At 44.0% G+C, this 22,980-nt stretch overlaps 1 protein-coding gene and 13 non-coding genes across 14 annotated transcripts in view; 1 reads left to right on the top strand and 13 right to left on the bottom strand.

Annotated features, from left to right (window-relative positions):
* Positions 1-22,980, top strand: part of LOC134851932 (SCO-spondin-like) — a 116,675-nt gene that overhangs the window by 38,172 nt on the left and 55,523 nt on the right. The window lies entirely within an intron of this gene.
* On the bottom strand, positions 80-153 carry Trnai-aau (transfer RNA isoleucine (anticodon AAU)). Its single transcript has one exon. It is a non-coding gene; the product is annotated as a tRNA-Ile (tRNA).
* Trnai-aau (transfer RNA isoleucine (anticodon AAU)) lies at positions 395-468 on the bottom strand. The gene has a single exon. It is a non-coding gene; the product is annotated as a tRNA-Ile (tRNA).
* On the bottom strand, positions 697-770 carry Trnai-aau (transfer RNA isoleucine (anticodon AAU)). Its single transcript has one exon. It is a non-coding gene; the product is annotated as a tRNA-Ile (tRNA).
* On the bottom strand, positions 1,011-1,084 carry Trnai-aau (transfer RNA isoleucine (anticodon AAU)). The gene has a single exon. It is a non-coding gene; the product is annotated as a tRNA-Ile (tRNA).
* On the bottom strand, positions 1,326-1,399 carry Trnai-aau (transfer RNA isoleucine (anticodon AAU)). Its single transcript has one exon. It is a non-coding gene; the product is annotated as a tRNA-Ile (tRNA).
* Trnai-aau (transfer RNA isoleucine (anticodon AAU)) lies at positions 1,643-1,716 on the bottom strand. The gene has a single exon. It is a non-coding gene; the product is annotated as a tRNA-Ile (tRNA).
* Positions 2,574-2,647, bottom strand: Trnai-aau (transfer RNA isoleucine (anticodon AAU)). The gene has a single exon. It is a non-coding gene; the product is annotated as a tRNA-Ile (tRNA).
* On the bottom strand, positions 3,186-3,259 carry Trnai-aau (transfer RNA isoleucine (anticodon AAU)). Its single transcript has one exon. It is a non-coding gene; the product is annotated as a tRNA-Ile (tRNA).
* Positions 3,492-3,565, bottom strand: Trnai-aau (transfer RNA isoleucine (anticodon AAU)). Its single transcript has one exon. It is a non-coding gene; the product is annotated as a tRNA-Ile (tRNA).
* Trnai-aau (transfer RNA isoleucine (anticodon AAU)) lies at positions 3,811-3,884 on the bottom strand. The gene has a single exon. It is a non-coding gene; the product is annotated as a tRNA-Ile (tRNA).
* Trnai-aau (transfer RNA isoleucine (anticodon AAU)) lies at positions 4,133-4,206 on the bottom strand. The gene has a single exon. It is a non-coding gene; the product is annotated as a tRNA-Ile (tRNA).
* Trnai-aau (transfer RNA isoleucine (anticodon AAU)) lies at positions 4,453-4,526 on the bottom strand. The gene has a single exon. It is a non-coding gene; the product is annotated as a tRNA-Ile (tRNA).
* Positions 4,773-4,846, bottom strand: Trnai-aau (transfer RNA isoleucine (anticodon AAU)). The gene has a single exon. It is a non-coding gene; the product is annotated as a tRNA-Ile (tRNA).

Here is a 22,980-nt window from a genome sequence, read left to right as displayed (position 1 = left end):
GAAAATTTTTCGTCAGAAGTTGAGTTGTCTCTCGTCGTGTCATAAAAATAAAATCAATTCTTTCTCTCGCGGGAAGCAATGGCCACAGACAGGCTCGAACTGTCGACCCTCGCGTTATTAGCACGATGCTCTAACCGACTGAGCTATGCGGCCTGCTGTACTTGGGACTTCACAACTCTATTATCTTATTGATGAGACACTTGTAACCTCTCTGCGTTTGTTTACTTGAGGTTTTTCGAAACGTTTTCTTCTTCAAAAAAAATACTTCTAAAATTCGTTTTGAAGAAACTCTGGCTTTTCTGCGTTTTTTTTCCAGAAAATTTTTCGTCAGAAGTTGAGTTGTCTCTCGTCGTGTCATAAAAATAAAATCAATTCTTTCTCTCGCGGGAAGCAATGGCCACAGACAGGCTCGAACTGTCGACACTCGCGTTATTAGCACGATGCTCTAACCGACTGAGCTATGCGGCCTGCTGTAAGGGGGACTTCACAACTTTAAGGTCTTATTGATGAGAAACTTGTAACTTCTCTGCGTTTTTTTACTTGAGAATTTTCGAAACGTATTCTTTTTCAGAAAAGGACTTCTAAAATTCTTTATGAAGAAACTCTGGCTTTTCTGCGTTTTTTTCCAGAAATTGAATTTTTTTTAATCGTCTTGTCATAAAGAATAGACTATATCATCTGGCTCGCTGGAAAAATTGACCACAGACAGGCTCGAACTGTCGACCCTCGCGTTATTAGCACGATGCTCTAACCGACTGAGCTATGCGGCCTGCTGTAAGGGGGACTTCACAACTTTAAGGTCTTATTGATGAGAAACTGGTAACTTCTCTGCGTTTATTTACTTGAGGTTTTTCGAAACGTATTCTTCAGAAAAAGACTTCTAAAATTCTTTATGAAGAAACTCTAGCTTTTCTGCGTTTTTTTCCAGAAATTTTTTCGTCAGAAATTGAATTTTTTTAAATCGTCTTGTCATAAAGAATAGACTATATCATCTGGCTCGCTGGAAGAATTGACCACAGACAGGCTCGAACTGTCGACCCTCGCGTTATTAGCACGATGCTCTAACCGACTGAGCTATGCGGCCTGCTGTACTTGGGACTTCACAACTCTATTATCTTATTGATGAGACACTTGTAACCTCTCTGCGTTTGTTTACTTGAGGTTTTTCGAAACGTTTTCTTCTTCAAAAAAAATACTTCTAAAATTCGTTTTGAAGAAACTCTGGCTTTTCTGCGTTTTTTTTCCAGAAAATTTTTCGTCAGAAGTTGAGTTGTCTCTCGTCGTGTCATAAAAATAAAATCAATTCTTTCTCTCGCGGGAAGCAATGGCCACAGACAGGCTCGAACTGTCGACACTCGCGTTATTAGCACGATGCTCTAACCGACTGAGCTATGCGGCCTGCTGTAAGGGGGACTTCACAACTTTAAGGTCTTATTGATGAGAAACTGGTAACTTCTCTGCGTTTATTTACTTGAGGTTTTTCGAAACGTATTCTTCTTCAGAAAAAGACTTCTAAAATTCTTTATGAAGAAACTCTAGCTTTTCTGCGTTTTTTTCCAGAAATTTTTTTGTCACAAATTGAATTTTTTAAAATCGTCTTGTCATAAAGAATAGACTATATCATCTGGCTCGTTGGAAGAATTGACCACAGACAGGCTCGAACTGTCGACACTCGCGTTATTAGCACGACGCTCTAACCGACTGAGCTATGCGGCCTGCTGTACTTGGTACTTCACAACTCTATTATCTTATTGATGAGACACTTGTAACCTCTCTGCGTTTGTTTACTTGAGTTTTTTCGAAACGTGTTCTTCTTAAAAAAAACTCAGGCTTTTTGCGTTTTATTTTCCGGAAAGTTTTTCGTCAGAAGTTGATTTTTTTTAAATCGTCGTGTCATAAAGAATAAACTATTTCATCTCGCTCGCCGGAAGCCTTGACCACAGACAGGCTCGAACTGTCGACCTTCGCGTTATTAGCCTGATGCTCTAAACGACTGAGCTATGCGGCATGCTCTACTGAGGACGTCACAACTTTATGATCTTTTTGATTAGACACTTGTAACTTCTCTGCGTTTTTTTACTTGAGGTTTTCGAAACGTTTTCTTCCTCAAAAAAATACTTCTAAAATTTGTTATGAAGAAACTGGCTTTTCTGCGTTTTTTTTTCCAGAAAGTTTTTCGTCAGAAGTTGATTTTTTTTAAATTGTCTTGTCATAAAGAATAGACTATATCATCTGGCTCGCTGGAAGAATTGACCAGAGACAGGCTCGAACTGTCGACCCTTGAGTTATTAGCACGATGCTCTAACCGACTGAGCTATGCGGCCTGCTGTACTTGGGAATTCACAACTCTATTATCTTATTGATGAGACACTTGTAACCTCTCTGCGTTTGTTTACTTGAAGGTTTTTCGAAACGTTTTTTTTTCTTCTTCAAAAAAAATACTTCTAAAATTCGTTATGAAGAAACTCTGGCTTTTCTGCGTTTTTTTTTTCCAGAAAGTTTTTCGTCAGAAGTTGAGTTGTCTCTCGTCGTGTCATAAGAATAAAATCAATTCTTTCTCTCGCGGGAAGCACTGGCCACAGACAGGCTCGAACTGTCGACCCTCGCGTTATTAGCACGATGCTCTAACCGACTGAGCTATGCGGCCTGCTATACTTGGGACTTCACAACTCTATTATCTTATTGATGAGACACTTGTAACTTCTCTGCGTTTGTTTACTTGAGGTTTTTCCAAACGTGTTCTTCTTAAAAAAAACTCAGGCTTTTTGCGTTTTATTTTCCGGAAAGTTTTTCGTCAGAAGTTGATTTTTTTTAAATCGTCGTGTCATAAAGAATAAACTATTTCATCTGGCTCGCCGGAAGCCTTGACCACAGACAGGCACGAACTGTCGACCTTCGCGTTATTAGCCTGATGCTCTAAACGACTGAGCTATGCGGCCTGCTCTACTGAGGACTTCACAACTTTATGATCTTTTTGATTAGACACTTGTAACTTCTCTGCGTTTTTTACTTGAGGTTTTTTTGAAACGTCTTCTTCCTAAAAAGAGACTTCCAAAAGTCGTAATGAAGAAACTCTGGCTTTTCTGCGTTTTTTTTTTCTAGAAGTTTTTTCGTCAGAAGTTGAATTTTTTTTAAATCGTCGTGTCATAAAGAATAGACTATATCAACTGGCTCGCATGAAGCATTGACCACAGATAGGCTCGAACTGTCGACCCTCGCATTATTAGCACGATGCTCTAACCGACTGAGCTATGCGGCCTGCTGTAATGGGGACTTCACAACTTTAAGGTTTTATTGATGAGAAACTTGTAACTTCTCTGCGTTTTTTACTTGAGGTTTTTTTGAAACGTCTTCATCCTAAAAAGAGACTTCTAAAGTTCGTTATGAAGAAACTCTGGCTTTTCTGCGTTTTTTTTTCGTCAGAAGTTGAATTTTTTTTAAATCGTCTTGTCATAAAGAATAGACTATATCATCTGGCTCGCTGGAAGAATTGACCACAGACAGGCTCGAACTGTCGACCCTCGCGTTATTAGCACGATGCTCTAACCGACTGAGCTATGCGGCCTGCTGTACTTGGTACTTCACAACTCTATTATCTTATTGATGAGACACTTGTAACCTCTCTGCGTTTATTTACTTGAGGTTTTTCGAAACGTTTTCTTCTTCAAAAAAATACTTCTAAAATTCGTTATGTTTCTAAGAAACTCTGGCTTTTCTGCGTTTTTTTTCCGGAAAGTTTTTCGTCAGAAGTTGAGTTGTCTCTCGTCGTGTCATAAAAATAAAATCAATTCTTTCTCTCGCGGGAAGCACTGGCCACAGACAGGCTCGAACTGTCGACCCTCGCGTTATTAGCACGATGCTCTAACCGACTGAGCTATGCGGCCTGCTGTAAGGGGGACTTCACAACTTTAAGGTCTTATTGATGAGAAACTTGTAACTTCTCTGCGTTTATTTACTTGAGGTTTTTCGAAACGTTTTTTTTTTCTTCTTCAAAAAAATACTTCCAAAATTCGTTATGAAGAAACTCTGGCTTTTCTGCGTTTTTTTTTTCCAGAAAGTTTTTCGTCAGAAGTTGAGTTGTCTCTCGTCGTGTCATAAAAATAAAATCAATTCTTTCTCTCGCGGGAAGCACTGGCCACAGACAGGCTCGAACTGTCGACCCTCGCGTTATTAGCACGATGCTCTAACCGACTGAGCTATGCGGCCTGCTATACTTGGGACTTCACAACTTTATTATCTTATTGATGAGACACTTGTAACCTCTCTGCGTTTGTTTACTTGAGGTTTTTCGAAACATTTTTTTTTTCTTCAAAAAAAAATACTTCTAAAATTCGTTATGAAGAAACTCTGGCTTTTCTGCGTTTTTTTTTCCAGAAAGTTTTTCGTCAGAAGTTGAGTTGTCTCTCGTCGTGTCATAAAAATAAAATCAATTCTTTCTCTCGCGGGAAGCACTGGCCACAGACAGGCTCGAACTGTCGACCCTCGCGTTATTAGCACGATGCTCTAACCGACTGAGCTATGCGGCCTGCTGTACTTGGGACTTCGCAACTCTATTATCTTATTGATGAGACACTTGTAACCTCTCTGCGTTTGTTTACTTGAGGTTTTTCGAAACGTTTTTTTTTCTTCTTCAAAAAAATACTTCTAAAATTCGTTATGAAGAAACTCTGGCTTTTCTGCGTTTTTTTTTCCAGAAAGTTTTTCGTCAGAAGTTGAGTTGTCTCTCGTCGTGTCATAAAAATAAAATCAATTCTTTCTCTCGCGGGAAGCACTGGCCACAGACAGGCTCGAACTGTCGACCCTCGCGTTATTAGCACGATGCTCTAACCGACTGAGCTATGCGGCCTGCTATACTTGGGACTTCACAACTCTATTATCTTATTGATGAGACACTTGTAACTTCTCTGCGTTTGTTTACTTGAGGTTTTTCCAAACGTGTTCTTCTTAACAAAAACTCAGGCTTTGTAACATTCGCCCGGAAGATACATATCGACGGATAACAAAACTAAGTCTTAAGACGACTGGCTAGCGTCTAAACAGAGCTTTGCATGTTTTTCACCGTCTCTACCAAGCCAGTACTTTTCGGTGGTCTTTCTTACATCAGGCTGACAAAAACGTTACTGTTCTCCGGCTTCGACCAGAACGCTCAAATTAACTAGATTACATGCAAAAATAGTGAGCTCATGGCTGGGTCTCAGTATCCCCAGACCACGAGGTCACTCCTAAAAACAGGGCTACTACTTATTATATTACTATTGTTTTTGTTCAGTAGATAAAAATCATCATCTCCATCGAAGATGGATCAACCCTTTCCCCCCTACTTCTAGCTCCTCATTCTTGTCAAAACGAATTAAGATCTTAATTAAATTCAAGTCAGGACATGACGGATGCTAAAATTCAATATAAGTTCATAAAAGTCCACGTCCCGAGACCCTTCCGGATTCTTGAATCCGGTGAATCAAGCTTCTTAATATCCAGTTCACAATAACTCGGAAGGCTGGGTTTTACCCTTCACCGTTGCTCGCAACGGCCTTGCAACTATTGTAACAGCACAATAGTTGCAACTCGGAACGTCCTCTGCTGTTCGGTAGTTCGTTGTAGTTTTTTAGTCTCGATTTCGTACTGTTCGTAATCGCAGATAAAAGTTGTTCTGTTTTTTCTTGCTCTTTTAGCTAAAAATGGCCGTTTCTGACGTTTCTCAGAAATATGACGTCATAATTCGAATTTTTAAAAATTAGAATTCCAGAATCTTCTAGCCTTCACCGTTTGGCTAATCGTTCAAATAACGTCCTTATCCGTTCTAAATCGCCAATTCGGAAGGCTTGCTGCTAAAATACCGAATTCTGCAGAGACTGCATTTTGGCCATTCTGGTCGAATGTCACATACTCCCCGGACAGTCCGGTCAATGTCCTCATTGAATCGCACAATGTTCTAAGTGGTTACAGTGTCATCGAACAGAATTTACAAAATGCACGAAATTACTTTTACCTACGTCACATCGACTCACTGCAGAATATAAATGGCATCATCCTACATCACTATAGCCTTCAAATTCTTTCATTAATCTGCACATTGAGGATATGACTTAAGATAAAACATATTTTCTGACTTCCAGTGTCAATATCCCGATTGAAACTTTTTCTCCTAGATTTAAAAGGTGTTGGCTTGCAGGACAGTCCTGCCAACCAACAAGCTAAAATTATCCTACTATGCTCCTTCCCTTCGGAAATCTTGCTTGTTTATTGTCCTGAATATTAAAACTAAGGAACTTTGTGGTTAGAAAGAACAATGCAACAACCTCCCTCCTCAAGAAGTTACTCAAGTTTTTCATGTCACCACAAAGTGATCAGTCTTCCTAAGTGATTAAAAACAATCATGCAGGCTGGAATATTTAAATATACTCTTCCCTCAAGCCTTTCTAAATAAATAATAAGTGAGTGTCTCTAAAGCCACTTCAACTAAAACCAAAATGCAAATTTATAAATGCAACAATTTCCAAACTCAACTTAAATGTTTCAGTTTTCAATTACAACTTGGTTGCTTGGTTTCTCATTTGAGTTTTTCACACACATAAAACAATTTTGAGTTTTAACTTTTCTTCATCATCCCTTTGTTCTCTTCTTTTTTCGTCGTTTAGAAGTTCTAAAACTTCTAAATTCTTCTAATTTTCTTTCTTGTTGCCTCTTGTTTTCTCGACCATTCATCAATGCTCCATTTCCTCCTCCTGTGACGCTGACTCTGCACTCTCGGTCTCCGTGTCTTGTAGCACGTCATTGACTATCCTGACGCTGTTGGAAGCCGTCCTCCAACACTTCTGCTCTTCCACCCTCTGTTTACAGCAAGGTAGGGGATCCACGTTTGATTCTCTGTTTCTACAGAAGCTGTTGTGGAGACACAACGTCACGTTTCTCTCCAAATCTTCTTTCAACATCTCTGCCTTCTCATTTCCACTACGCTCGCTCGTCCTGGAAATTCTTTTCACAGCGGTGGTCACTGCATTCCGATGGGTCACGAAAGCTCGCTTGAAAGCTCCTGCCCCAATGTCCAGCTGATATTCACTGTACACTCTGCCATGTTTCGACATATGCTTTTTCGCATACTCGTACAACCATGCAGTCATGTTAGCTCTGAACCATGGCATCAATCGTTTTCTTGCCCATATCTTCCTCACTTCCATCGGAATGTTTAGAACTTTGCACGTTGTCTCAAAAAGATCTAAATCTTTTAGACAATCTAATTTCTGCAATTGTTCTCTCGTCGGTGCCTCCTGTCTATTATTTTCTCTCACATGAGCTTCCAGCCATCGTATCGCCATCATAACTCCCACTATCACTATTGTTATGGGCTGTGATGAATCTGGTAAACCCATGGAGAGCAGCTCTCCAGAGTCCCAGATCAACACCAGATTACTACGCTTGGGATACCACCAGGTCTGCAGCAAGCAGTGGCAAGGAAACTCATCATGCGTCAACATGATGCTCCTCCAATTACGTTTTCCCGAAGCTTCCAGCAATGGTTCCACTTCCATCATCACTCGGTGGATTTCATCATTCTCATCTACTGCATTGTAATCTGTGACAGTTGATCCTCTCTGTTTCTGTTTTTCAAAGTCACTGAAGTTCCCGCTCACATATCCCATGAATTTCTTTCCTAGTATTGACTCCAACTCTTCTTTGGTTCTTTCTGGAACTGCTGAGAAAATCTTACACAGTAACTCGTAAGACTTTTCAGACATTCTTGCCAACCTCACGCACTTCGGCACTGAAAAAGCTTGATCCACGATCGTTCTTGTGCTCTTCACGTCCACAGCCACGAAATGTACAGGGTATCTGCTCTTGCACATTGGAGCCAACGTTGAACCCACCAAATATCGTGCTCCTGATGGTCTACAATAAGTTTCGCTGTGTCTGATGTTCATCTCCGTTTCGATTGCTTCCCTCCATTTTCCTATATACTTCTGCTCAGTCTGCAGAACTCCTGGGAATACCTCTACGCTGATGGCTGTGACCATCTCATGTTTCTGTTCTAGATTCAATAGTGACTCTAAAGAACCAAACATGCTGTAGAATCCTAGTGCTGTCACTAGATTCACATCGGTTCCTCCATGGCAATCGGCTATCAGTTCCGTTTCCGTTCTTGCTTTCATCACTACATTTCCAAACAATACCGTCAACTGCTTGTGTTGTTTCTCCAGGGTTTTCACACAGTCTAGACTTCCACAAACGTGACCCTCTAGTCCACAGACTTCCGCCAGACAGCTACCAGGTTTGACCCAGTCTTCTGGTCCCCAGCCAGGCAACTCCACTCTATCTTCTCCGTTGCTCTTAGAGGCTGTTATCATCACATTATATATGATGTTGAGGTCACGCAGGTTACAGTCCACATTCAGTTCCCTCTGTATGTCCTGTGTCGCCCGTAATATTGAGTCAGCGTTGGGACTAGGACACCACGATGGCTTCATCAATTCCCACACTGCCATCAAGCTCGTTCTCAGTAATTCATCTGAGAATCCCAACCCAAATTCCACTCTCTTGTCGGATTTTGGTACTGAAGGTGCAGTCACCTCTTCTTCCAAGACCAATCCCAATTTGGCCTGTGGATTGTTAACGCTCTTAGTCGTCACAATTCTGGACGTCCAGAATCTTAGTAACACCGCCTGCTCATAATCAAAGAAGCAATCACGTATGTCCTCACTCAGGAAAGGATTGTATGCTATCCCTATAATCCCGGACACATAGCTATAGGACTTCTTCTTGATCGGTCCACAGTATTCACTGGATTTTGGCAATGCTCCCATAGATTCTTTAGTGAGCCTCAACTCCTTGTTTGAGAATCTCCTGATCTCGTCTATCTTTTTCATGGGTTCCAGTTCTTCAGGTTCTTTCATGTTCACCCTCATCGGTTTACTTTGCTGCATATCCAGCATTGCTAGTAAGAACATGGCTTTCGTTCGCTCATCGCCTTCCTTCAACATTTTAACACAAGTGCTTAATGCAGGTACTGAAATCTGCTCTATCAGGAATCGAATGAAACAGAGAGCGTCTCTCCGCTTTGCACACGCTACTGCTGCTCCCTCCTGGACTATCAGATCCCTCAGATTCGTCATAAGGAAAACTTTTTCCTCCTTTGATCTCTTCCTTTCTCCCGAATCATATTCTTCGCTAGTCAGTCCCATCATGCACCAGGCGAGCCTGAGTTGTAATTCTGTCCTTACGTAAGGTACTGCCACGAGAGCATGTATTCTTGGCGTAGTCCTCATTTCCTCTTCGAAATACCTCAATACTACTGCTTTCCATGGAAGGCTCACCAACTGCTCGATCGTCTCCGCCTGTACGTCAGACGACGCCAAAGTTCCGTACGCCTTCTGCTTGAGGGTGGTGCCTTGCAACATTGTTTCCAGATAACCCTCCATGGCTTTTTCCTCTTCCAGGGCCATTACATGCCCTCTAGCCGAGTTTCGGTATTCCAACATCTCCATGTATCCACCGGTGGGTTCATCTATCGACACTGTCAGTCTGTTGTATTCCACTGGTGTTAGTTGTCCTGCAACACTTCCCTTTCCATGATTCATTGGAGATGGCTTGAAGTCCCTCATTTTACTCTCTCCACATTGACTGAGTATTTCCATTTCTAAAGTCGCTCCAGTCAGAGTGCGGTCACCCCGGAACCTGGTGCATTCTTGTTAGCGACCAATCGTCCAGCGGTCTCTATCAGTTTTCTCACTGTCTGTTCTACGACGGGATCACCCAAGGTGTCACTAGGATCCGGGATTGTTACTCGGTTCGTCTCTGCTGGAAGCCGTGTCTCCGTTGTTTGACTCATTTCTCGAGGTGTCAAGAGCTCCATCGGGGACTGCCCACGAGGAATATCCCTTGCAGGTATCACTTTCTCAATGGACGTCGTCAACGCCACCTGCTCCGATCGCTCTTTGTATTCCTGCCTTAAGCGTTCGATCTCTTGACCCTGCTTTTTGTTGCAGTCTTCAAACAACTTTCTCCACATGTCCCGGTCTTCCTCCATCGCCAGCATGGTCTTCGTCATATCGTCTAACTCCTTCTTCGTACTTCTCAACTGATCGTTCATCTCGTCCAGATCTTGTATGGTTTGGTTCGTCTGAACCTTCTGTGTTACTCTCGCCCCTTTTGGTGGCACAGCTACTCTCAGTGGTGAACCAGACGAGGTCGCCTCACTGTTCATCTCCTGATGCATTCTCGTCAGCCCAGGTTTGGGCTTGGAGGGCATTGGCATCTCACCTGGTTGGTAAGTCCTAGAACTTCCCAACCCAGGCTCATTCGCCAAGTCACTCCCTGAGAGAGCCCCGTTTCTCCACCTCATCACTCTCATGTTCGGGCGGTCTAGTACTCCTCTTTCTCCATATGCTGCCATCAACAGGACTTCCGTGGGGCGGTCCCCACGGTTGTCGTGCCCCAAGATGTTAATCAGGGCGGTCAGCAACATGACCACCTCTGGGTCCTCCAGAGCGAAGTCTCGTTCGATCAGCCGACGATAGATCGCATCTACCATCGGTCCTACATATGCCTCTGCCAGGTCCATCAATTCATCCAGGTTGAAATTATCCATACTGTTCTTCTCCAAATTTAATTTGATTTCGATTTCAAGTTTTGACTCAAGTGAGCAATTAAATGATCAATCAGGATCTAGAAAAGAAATCACGAATGTCACACTTGTCAATTTCACCTTAACATACATCGTTAAAATCTGCTTAAAGACAGTTCAGATAAAAAGATATTTATCCTAAAATTTATTAAAATCAATTGGTTTCTAAAATTTTGGAATTCGACCTAAGATTGGACAATCCAAACTTTGGATCTATTCCCAAGATCGTCATCTAGTTGTTCATGGTCACTAACCCCTACTTACCCATGATCTTAATAACCTAACACATAACATAACCTAACATAACACACATATCACATATTACATGCAGCTTGGTCTTTGGCCTAACACCCTCTCGCACATCACTCAGCCTATACTTAAGTAATATTTCTTATGTAGATACACTTGTATGCTCGTATCAGAGAATATCACGTGTACAAGCGCGTACAATTCCCGAGGATGCAGTCTTCCTCTATTTGGATCGTACACTGGAAGCGAAAGCTCCTTCACGTCCATTTCCACAAGGAAGTCCCTCAGCCTCGTCAAAGACAAGACTAGATTTTCTGGGTCCACGTGTTGCTTCTCTGTCGCCCTCGTTACCAGGAAGCATAAGTACTTTCCCGGTATTTGCGACACCGCCGGGGGTAAGGCTGCTACGCCCCCTATCCCTGGTCTTTGCTTCCAAAGGAATTCCACGTTTTTATATTCCCTCTTAAAATCTGCCGCTAGCGCCGTCCTAAAACTCATGTCTGCGGTGATAGCTACCGCACATGTTCTGTTTGTGAGTATGAAATCACTGTCTGTTAGTATTATGTTACTCGAATATTCATTTGGTAAATTAAAATATGACTCAACTACCCTGCCTATGTCAGGTTTCTTAGGTTCTTCACCTGTTTCTGCTTCTAAGTTTCCTGTTTCTCTTGCTATTCTTAATTTTTTTATTATCAAGTTTTCAGTGTGGGTAAGTCCTACCCCCACTCCCCGGACAAAAATATCCATCGGCGTCCCCGTCGATCGCATACCGGGTATTAAGTCAAGATTAGAAGCTGGAATGAGAAGTTGTCCTTCCTGGGCAGCCCAGGAAGGATCATCTCGTTCGGTCTTAATGTATTTCGCGCTTTCGCGATCTACGTCTTGAATCGTAACGCTGGTCTTTTCAGGGTCTGATGTCATTTCGTTCAGCCACTCTAAGACACGCAGGTTCGTCAGGTCTTGTTCATTTGACTGCTGTTGCTCATCGTCGAACTCCACCTCGGGTTTCGACCAGTCGTCAACCCACTCATCGTTGTGATCATCGACTATGTCAATGTCCTGTGACACTGTTATTTCCTCTAAACCCACTACTTCCTCCACTATTTTCTTTAGATCTATCCTATCCACTACAAAGTCGTCACCGTAAGGATTGTATTTCTTTCTTAGTCTCGTCCCGTCTTTCTGACGAGTCTGCATCGTGAACGGAAGATCTGGTTCCATGTTCTTGGGAACCTCTGTCTGTTCGGAATCCTGCCAATCTTCCTCTGCGTAGGGCAAGGTTTCATCGTCCGCTTCGATCTGTTCGTTTGGATCCAGGTCCAATGGTGTATCCGTACCTTCCTCTACGACTTCGTTTCCATCGTTCTTCTCCCTGGTGCCTTTTTCATTGACCTCACAAGCAGGATCCATCATTAGATAATCCCCTTCTTCCATGTCTGCAGGTATACACCAGTCTTCTGTCGATGGATTGTGTGGCTTGATGTTCTCGTAGTGGGCGGCTCGGCCAGTACTCAGTCTATAAAAGCGTCCCTCTTGGTGCACCTCTGTAATCATGAAGGGTCCCCTCCACTTCTTCAGAAGCTTTTTTGTCCCTTTCGGTGGTATAACGTTCTGAAATACCCATACGTAGTCTCCCACCGAGTAAGCCTTTGCACCAGCTGCTTTCTTGTCGAATCTTTTCCTCTGCCTTGCCTGTGCCTGCTGAGTGTTTCGTCTACACAAGTCGTTCAACTCCTGTTGGCGTCTGATCACGTCCCTCACGTAGACCTGTGGGGATGTTTTCTTTCCCTCATACTCTGGGTAGAAGAATGTCAAGGGTAAAGACTTCTCGTGTCCCGTCAGCATCATGTGTGGACTGACTCCAGTGGTGGAGTGTTGCGTGCTATTATAAGCTCCCATCACCTGTGGAAGGTATCTGTCCCAATCGGTCATGTACCTGGAACAATATACTCTCAGCATCGACACTAACGTCCTATTCTGTCTTTCCACTAAGCCATTCGTCTGAGGGTGGTATGTCGTGGAGTGAGCCTGAGCGACTTGTGACCGTCTCATAAGCTCTTTCGTAAGCTCGCCTACGAAAGCCGTTCCATTGTCCGATTGAAACGTCATTGGACATCCGTGTCTTGCTATCCACGTATTGATCAGGTGGTCGCATGTCTCTTCCGCCGAGGCAGTTATGCAGGGCACGGCCTCTGCATACTTTGTGAAGTGATCTATCATGACCAAGACTTGGTTGTAACCGCTGTCTGTCATGCATATCTTCTGGTGATCTATCTGCACCACCTCGTTGAATTCAGACGACTCAATTGATTGTAAAGGAAATCGCAACTTCCTAGGATCCTTGACCTGTTGGCATGACAGACATGCTGTCACCCATTTCTCGCATGCCTTTTTCATCCCAGGCCACTCAAAGCGCTTCAGGATCCTCTGATACACTTTGTCGATCCCTTGATGGCCCATCTGATCATGCGACCTGAATAATAGTTCTGTCTGATAGAGTTGCGGCAACACTATCGCGTTATATTTGTATAAGACCTTGTCTTCTTCTCTTCTCCTGCAAGCCACGATCCCGTCCTTGTTCAGATATAATCTCCCCTCCTTCTGCATGAAGTATTGTCTTAGGATCCTATAGCTGTCTTCTTCCAGGTCACCTTTGTCAGGTGCACCGTTTTCTATCCACCTTTTTAGGTTGCTTGTCATGCGATCATTTCTCTGCGCCCTTAGAAGGTCCGAGAGTCTGTATCTCGCCTTCAAGTACGTCTTCATGATTCTCATCTGACTGTTCAGCTCGTTGGGCTGATGTGTGTCTTCTTCCATCTTAACGCACCAAATCTTCGCCAACGGTTGTGTTTCTTGTTGAAACGGCTGAAGATCAGTCCTGACTACCTCTTTTTGCGGCAACAGGCTTATCGAACGTTTCGATACCGCTATCGTTTCTAAGTCATCCGCTGCGTTGTCAAAGACTCTTTCGCTTGGTATTAGGTAGCGATCACTGTCAGGATCCTGGTACACCTCTCTGTCCAGGTTTCTCGCCCGAGTTTCCACTAGTAGCGTGTGTATCGCCAGTTCTGACAGTTCTGATCCCGAGGTCGAATCCCTGTCTGAATAGGTGTTCATTCTCGAGCTTTCTGACTTATCATCCGTCGAAGGTGTTGTGCCGGAGACTGCACGCTCCTCCAGATCATGTCCGTATTTCCTTCGCATCCATCTGAACTCCCCGGACAAAACTTTGTTCTCTAGATCCTGTTTCTCATCAGGAATTTTTCTAGTCTATCTCGGACTCCCCGGACAAATTCACTTGTCCCGGGTGTTGATCTTGTGATTGCTGGTTTTTCTCCTCATCCTTCTCCCCGGACAAATAGTCTTGCAGCAGATTTTGTTCTACCTCTTCACCCTCTTTTTCCCGGTCTACAAAGGTGACGGTTTTCTTTCGCTTGCTGCTCCCCTGTTCTTTCCGTCCGTAAGAAGTACTGGTTAAAATCTCTTGGGGTATTGAGGATACTAGTTGCTGAACTATTGTCCTACAATCCCTCTTGTTCTCCTCGTGCTGTTGTCTGGACGGCATGATCTTCACTTTCTTACTGACTGTTAGCGATGCCACTGCTGCTGTCCACTCGGGGTCATCTCTGGTCACTTCTCTTTCTAACAATCCACCCAGCATCCGCATTACTTGTGGTGTGACTTGCACCGTTTTATCCAATAATGAGAGGCTGTTTATATTCATGCGAGAGAGTTCTTGCTGGACCAGGTTCGAGCGCAGCAACAAATCTAAGGGGACTGGATCCTCCTTGGACAGGATCTTTATCTCAGCTGCTTTCTCTACAGGTAACTCAGGATGCCCTGGAATTGGATGTCCAGACTTATCCAACCATCTCGTTAAGGGAAGCGCTTCATAAGTTTCTTTGTCCAGAAACGAGAATCCCTCCTTTACTTCCGCCTGATTGGCCTGCTTCTGCTCCAATCTTTCATAGAACTCAGTTTTCTTGCTGAGACTGTCAGCATTCTGATGTTTATCACGCATCCTATGTTCGATTATCATATGGTAGCCATCCAATCTGACTATCCATCTACCAATATAACTCTGATCCATCGAGTAGGTCTTCAACCAGGATAACGCTCTGTTGTCCACGCGTAACTTGAAGGGAGCGCTCCCCAAGTATGCACGGTACTTCTCCACGAAGGTAACTACTGCAAACATTTCTGCTTTTGGTGCGCCATATTTCATCTCTGTGTCACTCAGGACCTTGTTGCCGTATGCAATGGGACGGAGAACTGTTCTTCCGTTCCATTCTTGCTCTTGATGCAAGATTCCTGAGATGGCCACCACCGATGCGTCCGTGTCAAGAACATACATGCCCTTTTCTGTAGGCATGCCTAGCACTGGCGCTTCGCACAGTTCCCGCTTTATGTTCTCGAAAGCAACTTGTGCTTCATCGTTCCATTCGAACTTCTTCCCTTTGTTGCGCATCAGCTTCTGCATCGGATACACTTTGTCCGCATATCCCTTAATGAATTCTCGGTAGTAATTGGCAAACCCTAGGAAGCTCATGAGCTGTGTGTCCGTTCTCGGAGCTTTCCATGTCAACACTGCTTCCACTGCGTCCGGATCTGGCCTCACACCATGCCTGTCCACCATTCTTCCCAGGTACTTGATCGAATCCCTAAGGATTTCACATTTCGATGGTTTGCATTTCAAGCCTGCTCTTTTCATACATCCGAAGACCTCATCGAGCCGATCAATGTGATCCTCTAGGCTCGGTGTCGCTATGACTACGTCATCCACGTAGCACATCAAGAGGTTCCCGTACTTTTTGGTCACTCCTGTCAAAGCCTGAGCCATCAGCCTTTGAAAAGTTGCTGTCGCATTGCACAAGCCGAAGGGCATCCTCTTCCACTGGTACAATCCCAATTCGCACGCGAATCCGGTTTTCTCTCTGTCCTTCTTTCGCAGAGGGACCTGCCAGAAGGCAGAACCCAAGTCCAGTGTGGTGAAGAACTTGGCATCACCAAGTTTAGATAGGCTCTCGTCTATTCGCGGTATCGGGTACGCATCTTTAATCGTTACCGCGTTCAAGTAACGAAAGTCGCAACAAAATCTAAGCTGCCCCCCTTTCTTTTTCGCCATTACTACTCCGCAAGCCCATGGTGATTTCGAGGGTTCTATCATGTCGTATTCAAGCAACATTTCTATTTCCGCTCGGCACGCTTCCGATTTATGTGGTGTCATTCGCCTTGCGCCTTCCCTATGGGGAACGGCGCCCTCTTCTAGTTCGATTTCGTGTTCGACGAAATTACAGCAACCGATGTCCGCCTTATGTTTTGAAAATACTTCGGCGTTCCGATCTAGGAGGTCCCGCAATTTTTCAAAATCTCCCTCACCTATTTTTCCTTTTAAATGTTCTATTTCTGGCAAAACCGGTTTGTCAGAATCTAGTTCATATGACGAGGGGCGTTCCGGAAAATTCGAGCAGCTTGATAAGCCGTCGTCCGTTTCGGATTTCATTGAAAACAATTTATGAATAGATTTTAATTCATTAATTCTCTTTAAGATTTTATATTTATTTGCATGATAAGGACAGTCTTTCACACTATATTTCTTCAAGTTTTGTGTCTCTTCATAGTCGGTCCTCATCGGCAATGCGTAACCAAGCTTCTTTCCACGCTGGATTGAAACCGTGGTGTCCAGTGTGTTCAACAACACACTGACACACAGTCCGTTTCGCGTTACCGAGAAGCTCCGGCCTAAAATCACCGAACTCTGACTATTTGGATTCGGTACTAAGCAAACCTGTTTACTATCACTTAACGAATTTAAATTTCTCATTCTAAAAATCGCTACTACAGCTTGTCCTGGTTGTAACTTTACTTTTCTATCCAAAAAAACTGGTACCTTATTTTCATCTGTTATTATCCTATTAATGGGTCTCTTAACATACTTTCGGTCCGGGTTTCTAATCCGTATTAGACCGTTGTTTAAGTCAATCATCACGTCAAAGTTCCTGACAAAATCTCTGCCCAAGATGAATCGGTCGGCGTCGTCCAGATTCTCTACCACCAGGAAGCTCATCCAAAGGTTCCGTCCTCCCATGTGAAGGACCGTCACCGGTGTTCTTCCGGCTACGTAGATAGCTCCTCGATTTGCAGCGGCTAGTCGGAGATTCGTAGGAATCAAATCTTCCCGCGTGAAGCCCATTCTCTCCCAGGTTTTTATCGGCATCACACTCACCACCGCGCCTGTGTCCAGAAGCCCTGTGACTCCGATTTTTGTTCCGTTGGTGTCAAGCAGGTGTGCTGTCACATCTGCTTCATATCCAATATGTACCGCGTCTTGTTCCATCATGGCGTCATGGCCTATCCTGCGGACTTTGAGTTCCTCTTCACCCAAATAGATCTGCCCCATTTGGTCATCATCTGTTGTTATGTAAGTCCTGGTGTAGATGCTGATTCCATCCACGTTCAGCATTATTTGATACGGCCCATAGACCTCCAAGTAGCGTCCATGAAGTTTCTTCATGCGAGGGCCACCCCTCGTTAGTAGTGCTCGCACAGCTCTCGACTCAGTGCGTGGCTCCACCTGCCTCAGATAATCTGCATATGTGTCCAAATGCATTAAAGTGAACTCTGATGGTTCACTCAAATTTCTTATTACCTGGTGTCCAGCCACTGAGATTATCGACTGTATCTTCTTTCCCTGCGGCGCCATGCCGAACCTCTTACCGGAGATCACTTTAAGTTTCATATCTAAACTGCTTGGTGTTTTCGTCTCTTCGAACTCCGTTGCCTCGAAGGTATTCAGTTGCTCCTGAAGCTTTTCATTTTCCAGTTCAAGTTTCACTTTTTGTTCGATCTCTTTCGTCACCAATTCCTGCTGTACTCTATTTAAAGCATCCTTTGCTGCTGCCTTATAATCGATCTTGAAGTCATCGGCCGCAGTTGCTGGTTCCGGTTCACGTGCTTCTTCTGTTACCGCTTGCATTTTCTTTGCCGCCAGCTCTTGAGGTTTGTCCTTCCTGCGTGCCTCTGCTTCGCTCAAGAGTCGAGCCTTGCTTGCTTTCACTCCTGACAAAGCTTCTTCATGCCTTGGATGCTTGATGTCTGCCACTGCATCCCAGAATTGCGGACAATCTGATTTAAAATGACCTTCCAAGTTGCAAAAGAAACACCTCGGGCCGAATTTCGCAATTACTCCTCTCATGAAATCCTCATGGTCCAACTCTGACGCATCTTCGTCCTCGAGGCTAAAGCCTTTTGCTTTCATGCCTTGTTTGTAAGCTGGGCATGCTGACACATGATGGTCTGTTGAACTGCAATTAGCACAAGAACGTCTCTTGTCCATATCATCCCTCGGTTTGTACCAATTGTTCCCTTGGTTAGCTGGTCCGTTGTTAAAATTGCCATAATTGTTCTTGTAATATCCAGATCTCGAAGGAGGTTTCAACAAAAGATACTCTTTTGATTTGAGCCTCAACTCCTCCGGTGTTGGCGCATTAGTTGATAGTGGTGTGTAATGCGTTGCTAGCATCGTACGAAGTTCATCATTTTTCACACCATCGATGAATTTTGAGGCTACGGCCAGGTTCATCCTTCGGTTTGACTCATCCGGTTGGCTGCGTCTTCTCAGCATTTCCAAATCATCGAGAAACTTGTCTATTGTTTCATCTTCTCGTTGCCTCCGTTTCTCGAAGCGCATCATCGCCTGGTGCCCCTGCACCCCTGATCCGAAACGGTTTAATAAGATTTCGAAGATTTTCTCAGCAGTGTCACGTTGATACTGTTTCTTGGCCATGACACAGTTCAGGGCTGTCCCTTCTAAGTTGCTGGTGAGCGCGCTGCATTCCTGTCTCTCAGACAAGTCTTCTTCCTCGAAATGCAGCTTCATTACCTCTATCCAGGTATCAATACAGCCATCAGATTCGTCTTTGTAGCATCTTGGTTTCTTAAAGACTCTTCTGGACTTTTCACTGCGTTCATTGGTTCTAGATAACCGCGTCAGGAATGTCTCCAAAGACCTGTTCAGGGGTTCAAATGCTGTGGCCATTGCCGTAGCATCCCTTGAGAGTCCCGCTTGAGTGTCCTCACACCTTGTCGAAGGCTCTGTGTGCGGTGCATCCCTGCAATCCGAATCACCTTGAGCGTTTCCCGCTTGGCCCATGTGACTCCTCCTCGGGCTTGTATGCCCCATGTTGCCAGAATCGCTTCTCCCAGTCGCATGTGTGCTTTGCGTTGGTCGTTCGTTCGAGGTTTGTCTGTTCCCCGTTGAACTCGCTCTACTGTTCGGGCCCCATGCTGTATTACCCCTTGTGGCATAGCCTGATGAACTGCCCCTGCCTCTAGTGGATCCATACGTCTTCCTCCTTTGATGTTCATTGAAGTTCACCCTCGGTTCCCTGCTGGGACCTCCCGAGTTCGGCTCTCCTTCTTTTGGTCCACTCTTGCTGCTTAGTAGCCCGTCCAACCTATCCATGATAGCCTGAGCTCGCCTCTCCATCATCGCATCTATCTTTGTGTCAAGAGACCCAAGAGACTGCTCTTGCTGAATTCTTAACTTCTCCATGTCGGCTCTCAAGCGTAACTCCCTCTGTTCCGCCTCTCTTGTCATTCGTGACAAGTTCCTCGTCATATGTTCGTCCGTTCTTTCTTTCAAGCGTTTTTCGCTTCTGCCAACTTCTTGTCTGTTGCGGTTTATTTCTTCCCGCAGACTTTCTCTTTCAATGTGAACTGCTCTTTCCAGTTCACTCATCCTTATCGACATCTGTTCATTTTGTTCTCCTAAACTGCCCACTATGTTGTTTAAGGCTTCCTCTAGTGCTGCCCCGTTATCCATGAGTGGCGTCACTAGTGGTGGTGTAACTCTGTCGGTCCCAGGTAGCTTCGTGCTGGTAGAGATCCGGGCCTTGACTCTCTGTCTTGACGTTTTATCATTATTTATTTCAGGATCCGCTAACGCGTTGCCAAGCCCTCTGGTTCTACTCTCTCCAGTTTGTGGCTCTGAACTTGTCCTAATCGCGAAGTCTTTTGACTGGCCTGGTGTGTTTGCCTCTTTGCTTATCGTTGTCACTACACCAAATTTGTCCATGGTTCCAGTCTCTCCTCCGACGTATGCCTCGTTCTCCTGGATCGAACTGTTGAGGCTGACCTGAGATCCAAAGTCCCCTTGCTCCTCTTCATCCTCTTCCTCCTGGGATTCACCGTCATTTCCTGCTCCTCCTCCCATGCTGAATGGAAAGATGTTTCCGAAGGTGTTCTTCATTCTTTCTGAGAATGATGATGACGTTATTTGTTTTCCAGTTCCGCTTGCCATCATAGTGTTGTCTGTCGGAGATCTTCTAGTTGCCGTTACTTCAGTTGAGATGTCGGACAGTTCCGACATCTCCTCTCGATCCAACGTCCCGGTGGAAGTGGCAAAATCATGGCCTTGTTCTACCGGAGTAGATTCACTCGCCAGCCTTCTGCCTCTCCCTTCCAGTCCATTTACTCCCTGGTTGTCGTTCATGGTATGGTCCGTATTGACCTCCACTTCTAATAGTTCTCTTCGCTCTTCTGAGGTCTTCTGACTTCTCGTTTCAACCATTCTGCCTGAAACCGTCCCCCTTTTGTCAGACCGGGATCGCTTGATCCAATCCACAAAAGGATCGGTCATCGTTTTTCTTTGCTTTTCAGGTATGAATTTCCTAGAGCTATTACCTCGTTTTGGTATCCTCGACTTGTCTAAACTCATTCTTTATTTGTCACTTTCCTATGCCTACTCTTGACTCAATTGCTAGAGACCTTATAGTTTTATTAACAAAAATAATGACACAACACAATAAATTTCACCAGAATCTATTAAATAGTGACCACGAATCCCTGTATGTTGTCAGAGTACAGTTTGTATAAAATTTATTCACACTAGCCGATTATTGGTCCAAAGATCTGGAAACTAGCACAATATGATGTTATCAGTCAATTTAAAAGATAGTGTAGTCACTACCCAATCAAGCACAGTTTAGGTTGATTTAAAATCAAAAACAAAAAAATATATATATTGACACAATATGAATGTATATATAAAAAAACGTATGTGTCTTGTACTCTTAGTCGGTCGCAGTACAATAGTCGAACCTGTCTTTTAAAGAAAAAGCTTTCCCTGCTTGGTGCTGCACCAAACAGACAAAACTTTGAAGGCAGTAATTTTCTCAAGTGGGCGTCTATTGCACCCACCGAGTATTGTGTTACCTATCTGCCTTCGGACTGCCCGAGCTAGACCTACTAAAATCCTCAGGGCAGTCACCTTTCCCAAAAACGTATTATGTTTCAATCCACACCAATGAGTCACGCTCTTTCTAATTTAGACTTAGTGTTCGGATCTGTTTTGTATTAGTCTGGTTCTTTTTGAAAGGCAAGTTACCAGTGCAGTCACTGATACCTAGCCTGTGTATTAATAACCTAATACCTCTCGCTTTTTAGTCTTTCTTTCGTTTACCTAAGTCCTTAATAAAATGATACCCCTCCGGATTGGCACAAATAGGACCCTTCCGGACTGTCAGAGTATAGACCCCTCCGGATTGGGACCCCTCGGAATTAGCAACTATAAGACCCCTCCGGATTCGGACCCCTCCGATTTTGTGGAAAGTAGACCCCTCCGGATTCGGACCCCTCTGACTTTGAAAAATTTCGACCCTTAAACGCCCTTAAAAAGGTTAAAAAATTATTCACGGCAATTCGGAAGGCCTCCGCGTTCCGAACTACCCTTCCGCCCCGGCGGTTTAGGCCTATTAAGGGCGTTAATGTGAGCATCCGCTCGGCGCGGAGTGCTCGTTAACGGTTCTGCCGGTCATGATGTTAAAAAAGAATAACACCCAGGAGCGCCATAAAAACATACATGTAACATTCGCCCGGAAGATACATATCGACGGATAACAAAACTAAGTCTTAAGACGACTGGCTAGCGTCTAAACAGAGCTTTGCATGATTTTCACCGTCTCTACCAAGCCAGTACTTTTCGGTGGTCTTTCTTACATCAGGCTGACAAAAACGTTACTGTTCTCCGGCTTCGACCAGAACGCTCAAATTAACTAGATTACATGCAAAAATAGTGAGCTCATGGCTGGGTCTCAGTATCCCCAGACCACGAGGTCACTCCTAAAAACAGGGCTACTACTTATTATATTACTATTGTTTTTGTTCAGTAGATAAAAATCATCATCTCCATCGAAGATGGATCAACCCTTTCCCCCCTACTTCTAGCTCCTCATTCTTGTCAAAACGAATTAAGATCTTAATTAAATTCAAGTCAGGACATGACGGATGCTAAAATTCAATATAAGTTCATAAAAGTCCACGTCCCGAGACCCTTCCGGATTCTTGAATCCGGTGAATCAAGCTTCTTAATATCCAGTTCACAATAACTCGGAAGGCTGGGTTTTACCCTTCACCGTTGCTCGCAACGGCCTTGCAACTATTGTAACAGCACAATAGTTGCAACTCGGAACGTCCTCTGCTGTTCGGTAGTTCGTTGTAGTTTTTTAGTCTCGATTTCGTACTGTTCGTAATCGCAGATAAAAGTTGTTCTGTTTTTTCTTGCTCTTTTAGCTAAAAATGGCCGTTTCTGACGTTTCTCAGAAATATGACGTCATAATTCGAATTTTTAAAAATTAGAATTCCAGAATCTTCTAGCCTTCACCGTTTGGCTAATCGTTCAAATAACGTCCTTATCCGTTCTAAATCGCCAATTCGGAAGGCTTGCTGCTAAAATACCGAATTCTGCAGAGACTGCATTTTGGCCATTCTGGTCGAATGTCACACTTTTTGCGTTTTATTTTCCGGAAAGTTTTTCGTCAGAAGTTGATTTTTTTAATCGTCGTGTCATAAAGAATAAACTATTTCATCTGGCTCGCCGGAAGCCTTGACCACAGACAGGCACGAACTGTCGACCTTCGCGTTATTAGCCTGATGCTCTAAACGACTGAGCTATGCGGCCTGCTCTACTGAGGACTTCACAACTTTATGATCTTTTTGATTAGACACTTGTAACTTCTCTGCGTTTTTTTACTTGAGGTTTTTTTGAAACGTCTTATTCCTAAAAAGAGACTTCTAAAATTCGTTATGAAGAAACTCTGACTTTTCTGCGT

Source organism: Symsagittifera roscoffensis, chromosome 7 (genome assembly GCF_963678635.1).
Source record: "Symsagittifera roscoffensis chromosome 7, txSymRosc1.1, whole genome shotgun sequence".
NCBI classification, from domain to species: domain Eukaryota; kingdom Metazoa; phylum Xenacoelomorpha; order Acoela; family Convolutidae; genus Symsagittifera; species Symsagittifera roscoffensis.
This window is presented reverse-complemented; position numbering and strand designations above follow the sequence as displayed.